Source organism: Bos mutus, chromosome 28 (genome assembly GCF_027580195.1).
Source record: "Bos mutus isolate GX-2022 chromosome 28, NWIPB_WYAK_1.1, whole genome shotgun sequence".
Lineage (NCBI taxonomy): Eukaryota > Metazoa > Chordata > Mammalia > Artiodactyla > Bovidae > Bos > Bos mutus.
This window is the reverse complement of record NC_091644.1, coordinates 38,223,765-38,229,764: the sequence shown is the minus strand read 5'-3', so window position 1 is coordinate 38,229,764 and position 6,000 is coordinate 38,223,765.

Genomic DNA, 6,000 nt, shown 5'->3' with positions numbered 1-6,000 from the left:
ACTGACTGCTTGATAAGTTGATCAGTGGTTGCTGTATTTCTCCTTATGTTAGCTTGACAGGCTGATAATTTCCAAAGTCGATCCCCTCTCCTTTCCCTTTCTCTCTCCTCATCTCTCTCCAATTTACACATTTCTATTTTCCAGTTGCATATTCTAAGTACCTCAAAAAAGAGGAAGCAGGGCCTCTGGGCTCCCTCAGTCCAATCCCTGCACAGTTGACCCCTAGGGGCTTCCTCGCTCCTTACATTGGATGGAGCCGGGGCTTGCTGCTGCGTGAAGGGTGACCTGTGGTTGAGACCCACTGACAAGGGCACGTATAGTTTGTTTACAGAGTGCCCCCACTGCAAAGGGTGGGCCTGCCTAAACTTTTTTTTTTTTAATTTTTGGTTGGTCCACATTGCAGGTGGGATCTTAGCTCCCTGACCAAGGATTGAAAGTATGCCCCCTTCCTCGGGAGCATAGAGTCTTAACCACTGGATTGCCAGGGAAATCCCCCGACTATAAACCTTTTACTCCCTGCTGTAGAAAGCCTCTTGGTGAACAGAGAAGCATCTAAGCAGGTGGTTTTCTGATGCAGAAGCCTCTGGGGATGTATATTCTTCCCACAACCTTTCCCAGGCCCTGATGTGTGGATTTCACCGAGTCACTCAGGGAAAATGGGTACCAGTCAGCAAACAGCAACAGTGTGCCCTGGGATTCTACTGCACATCCCAGGTCTTGAGTCATTGATCAAGATAACCATTTAAACCTCACTGGGAGATAGCACAGCCCAGTGGTTATTAAGCACCCTTGGTTCAAATCCCAAGTCTGTTGTTTACAAGTTTCTTGCTTTTCAGAAAGTTTGCTTAAATTCCTCAAGCCTCACTTTCCTCATAGGGGTGTGGACAAGCAATAGCAAAGTGTTGCCCTTTGACCCATTGCTCTGCTTATAGAATGCTCTCAAGTAGAGGACAGCCCTTACAGTTTTTACACATTCCATAGACGACACCTTTCCTCATACAAGGTGTGTGCTTTGGTGAACATATCTATAATGTATGTGGAAGAAAGGAGGGTGCAATCGATAAGGCTTGCTGTCGGAGTAGCTATAGTTGAACTTTCTCCCCCCAGGAAAATATGAACGTGTCAACAGTTCTTATATATCATATGAGAAGGAGACTTGGGTTTTTCTTTCAGTCTTTCATCAGTTGAAAGAAAACATTTCATGGTCTGAGTGGGGTTAAAAGTAAAAATCAATGGAACAGTGAAGTTTGGTTTATTTAACCCTCTTTTCTCCTCCTACTGCCCTGGCAACGTAATATTCATTCTGCTGTATGCCCACTATCTGTATTTTTTGTTGCTTGGGTTTGTTTCTTCTTCTTTTGAGTAGCAGTATCTTTAACAGTATTTCAACTGTCCAGAAATGGAAAAAACTATAACTCTTAAAGGATATGAACTAATACTAATCACATAATATGTAATAAAATCTGGGCTTTCTTTGAGAAAGTAGCCATTCTGGAGAATGGAGTTCTAGGCCATTGAAAATTTGTACTCTGAAGCACTAAAAAAAAAAAAAAGAAAGAAAAAGAGAAGAAAAAAGAAAGGGAGGGAGGAAGGAAAGAAGAAAAGACATTTTGGGTAAGAAAGTTCCTAAACTGTAATTCAACCTCTCTTGTTTTCTGAAAAAGTCTGGGAGACTGTTTAACATCTTTTTGTTCTTTCCATGGTCTTGATGTCATCACGCACGTGTGCGTGCTCAGTTGCTGTCATGTCTGACTCTTTGCGACCCCACAGACTGTAGCCCACCAGGCTCCTCTGCCCATGGGATTCTCCAGGCAAGAATACTGGAGTGGTTTGCCATACCCTCCTCCGGGGGACCTTCCCCACCCAGGGATTGAACCCACATCTCCTGTGTTTCCCGCATTGCAGACGGATTCTTCACCCACTGAGTCACCTGGGAAACCCCTTGACGTCATCATAATAAGAACCAATTCTAATGTTATTGTATAATAAAATCATGTGCTTAGGCAATTGAGAGACACAGGAATATTTGTGGGCACACAACAAGTCTCCATATTCCTGGGCCTTTTTTAATTCTTCAGTCTGCTTTTTTACTTTTCTACTTTCCCCTTTAGGGTGTGAGCAGTTTCTTCTCATTAGCATGTATGTCTATAGCAAGGCCTCTCCCTACTTCTAATTTTCTATTTCTAAAGTGCGCTGGGCATGAAAGTGAGAAGATCACAATTACGGCTGTGTGTACAATAAACTTTACTTTTTGAGTCTGAGCCTAAGAATTATTTCTCCTAAGAGCAAATATATGTATAAGAAAAATATTTTTCAAGTTTTGTTCTAATTAAAAAAAAATTCCTTGTTTCTAAACTATTTTCTGCATAATTGAGGTGATGCAATGACTCAGTTCTACGTAAAATTCCACCCCTGTCAGTTATATGAGGCTGAAGTGAAGTGAAAGTTGCTCAGTCGTGTCCAACTCTCTGCTACTGTCTGTACAGTCCATGGAATTCTTCAGGCCAGAATACTGCAACGGGTAGCCTTTCCCTTCTCCAGAGGATCTTCCCAACCCAGGGATCAAACCCAGGTCTCCCCCATTGCAGGCAGATTCTTTACCAGCTGAGCCACCAGGGAAGCCTAAGAATACTAGAGTGGGTAGCCTATCCCTTCTCCAGCTGATCTTTCCGACCCAGGAATCCAATGAGGGTCTCCTGCATTGCAGGTGGATTCTTTACCGACTGAGCTATCAGGGAAGCCCTGTATGAGACTGGTTAGTTATTCAAATGCTTCTATTCAGATAATATATTTCTTCAATGCACTGAAATTGTGAATATTTTAATAGCTCTGTGGATGCAACTGACACGAGAGGAAAATATTTCAAGATTCCTTCAGTGATCTTTATGCTCGTAAAACCCAATATATCAAAGGTGGTGTTTGATCACAGATAATTAATATCATCAAAAATCTGTCTCAGGCGCTATTGCCTGACTGGAAACACTTTCTTTTTTTCTCAGTTGGTTAATGAGATGTGTGTCCATGACCAGCTGTTTCTGTTTATGTTCTATTGGTTCAAAAGTGTAATCAAGACAATTGCCAGTCCTTCAAGATTTCCTGGAAGAAGCTGGAATGAGTATGATACATCCCAAAAGTGGGTTGGGAGCAGTTGGTCACCAAACACTGTCACATTCAACTGTGAGATGCTTCTGATTTTCCACTTTGGCCTCTTTCCTCCAGTGCAATTTGGGACTTGGAGCAGATGGTGAATGACTGGCTTTCCAGAAAGATCCACACTGGTCCCTGGACCCTGGAAGGCCTCCGCTGCCCCCACTGTTTATATTAGCTATCACGCACAGCACAGTCTCGTGATACCCTTTGCAGTCAGCAAGTTTATCTTGAGTTAAAGTTTTACCAATAGAAATGAAGTCGTGTTTACAGCAGTTTTGTAGCAAGTAATGTGCAAATAGCACCTGCGAACATTTTCAGCACACATGTTCGACTCTCTCTTTCATAGTTCCCGTTGCAATGAATGTTGGTGGGAAAACCAGACATTTTCCAATCTTTGGCAAATGTTAAAATACCGGAAATGATTCACAACCACTGCTGTTAAGATGACTGGGAGTTGCTCTTGTTAGCCTCAGAGCACGTTCATTGATGTTAGATGCTCATCCTAACATAAACCCAAACTCAGCATGCAGTTGAAAACCCAGAATGCTGCTAACAACTATTTCCTCCCTGTATCAAGAAGCTTCTGTAGGAACGTCCCGGGTGGTCCAGTTGCTAAGACTCTGTGCTCCCAATGCAGGGGGCCCAGGTTTGACCACTGGTCGGGGAACTAGATCGCATATGCTGTAACTAAGACCAGGTACAGCCAAAACAAATAAAGAAATACAGTTTTTAAAAATCCTCTATAGTTAGAATTTTTAAAAATATGTTATAATTTAAAAGGATTTAATAAACTTGATTTCATCATGCTCTCCAACCTCTTTATTTCATATTATGTATCAGATGCAATGTGTTAAGTGCTCTTCAAAGTGCTTAAAACACAAGTTCATTTAATTTTCATAGCAATTTTGTGACGTTGTTGTTGTTTAGTCGCTAAGTCACGTCCGACTCTTTGGGACTCCGTGGACTGCAGCATGCCAGGATTCCCTGTCCTTCACTGTCTCCCTGAGTTTGCTCAAATTCATGTCCATTGAGTTGGTGATGCCATCCAACCGTCTCATCTTCTGTCATCACCTTCTCCTCCTGCTCTTAATCTTTCCCAGCATCAGGGTCTTTTCCTATGAGTCAGCTCTTCGCTTCAGGTAGCCAAAGTATTGGAGCTTTCAGCATCAGTCCTTCCAATGAATATTCAGGGTTGATTTCCTTTAGAGTTGACTGATTTGATCTTGCTGTCCAAGGGACTCTCAAGAGTCTTCTCCAGCACCACAATTTGAAAGCGTCAATTCTTTGGCACTCAGCCTTTTCTATGGTCTAAATCTCACATCTGTACATGACTACTGGAAAAGACACAGCTTTGACTATACGGATCTTTGTCAGCAAAGTGATGTCTCTGCTTTTTAATATGCTGCCTAGGTTTGTCATAGGTTTTCTTCCAAGGAGCAAGCATCTTTTAATTTCGTGGCTGCAGTCACTGTCTACAGTGATTTTGGAGCCCAAGAAAATAAAATCTGCCACTGTTTGCACTTTTTCCCCGTCTATTTGTCATGAAGTGATGGGACCGCATACCATGAGATTAGTTTTTTTAATGTTGAGTTTTAAGCCAGCTTTTCCACTCTCTTCTTTCATCCTCATTAAGAGGCTCTTTAGTTCCTCTTCGTTTTCTGTCATTAGAGTGGTATTATCTGCATATCTGAGGTTGTTGATATTTCTCCCAGCAATCTTGAGTCCAGTTTGTGATTCACCCAGCCTGGCACTTTGCATGATGTACTCTGTATATAACTTATTAAATTGTTATTATATTAACTTAGCTTACATGTATGTGAACAGAGGTGCACAAAGATTAGGTCATTTGTCCAAGGCCACATTGGTTGTAAATGATGGACAAATTGAACCCAGGCCTAGACCAGGTAAGCGTAAAATACCACACCATGTTACCTACCTATGTGAATGTAAATATTGCTGATTCTGTCCTTGTTTTTAGACAAACTGAACCAAAGTTGATTTAAAAGAAATATCTACTGTATTAGCTTGTTAGGGCTGTCATTAAAAAAAATACCACAGACTAAGCAGCTTAAACAGAAGAAATTTACTCACAGCTCTAGAGGCTAGAAGTTTAAGATCAAGGTGTCAGTAGAGTTGGTTCCTCCTGAAGCTTCTCTTCCTGCTTTGTAGACAGCCATCTCCACTCTGTGTCCACATGGTTTCCTCTGTATAGGTCTGGGTCTTAATTTCTTCTTCTAGTTATATTGAATTAGGGCCCACCCAGATGAATTCTAAATTACCTCTTTTAAAACATCATCTCCAAATACAGTCACATTCCAAGGTTACGACTTTATAAATTTGAGAAGGGGTTGGGGGACACAATTTAGCCTATAATATCTCCTAGATAGCCATAGTATGCTAGCCATTATGCAAAATGTCCAAATGAGCTCCATGCTCTTTAAAAACAGACAATACTCAAAATGGACATTTATTTGAATGACAAGGTTGAGATAGTTTTTGTTTTCTTCTGGAAGATTGGTTTGACAAGTCTGTCCAGTTTGAAGTGAATACTATGACAATCAGACATAGTGCTGAAACCACTATTTTATCCTGACTACTTCCCTTCCTCCTCTTACATCGAGTGTGAGTGTGGGGGAACTACTCATCTGTCACTTATCTATCCATCCACCCATCATCCTTTCATCCATCCATCAATCCAGCCAGCCAGCTAGCCAGCCACCTGTCTATCATCTCAATGGACCAGAGATTGAAGAGTGAATAGTCATCTTGTTGGTTAACTATATTTTGGGCAGGTATTTAGAAAGACTTCATTTTAGCTTTCTCATAATAAAACGTGAATTTACGCTTACT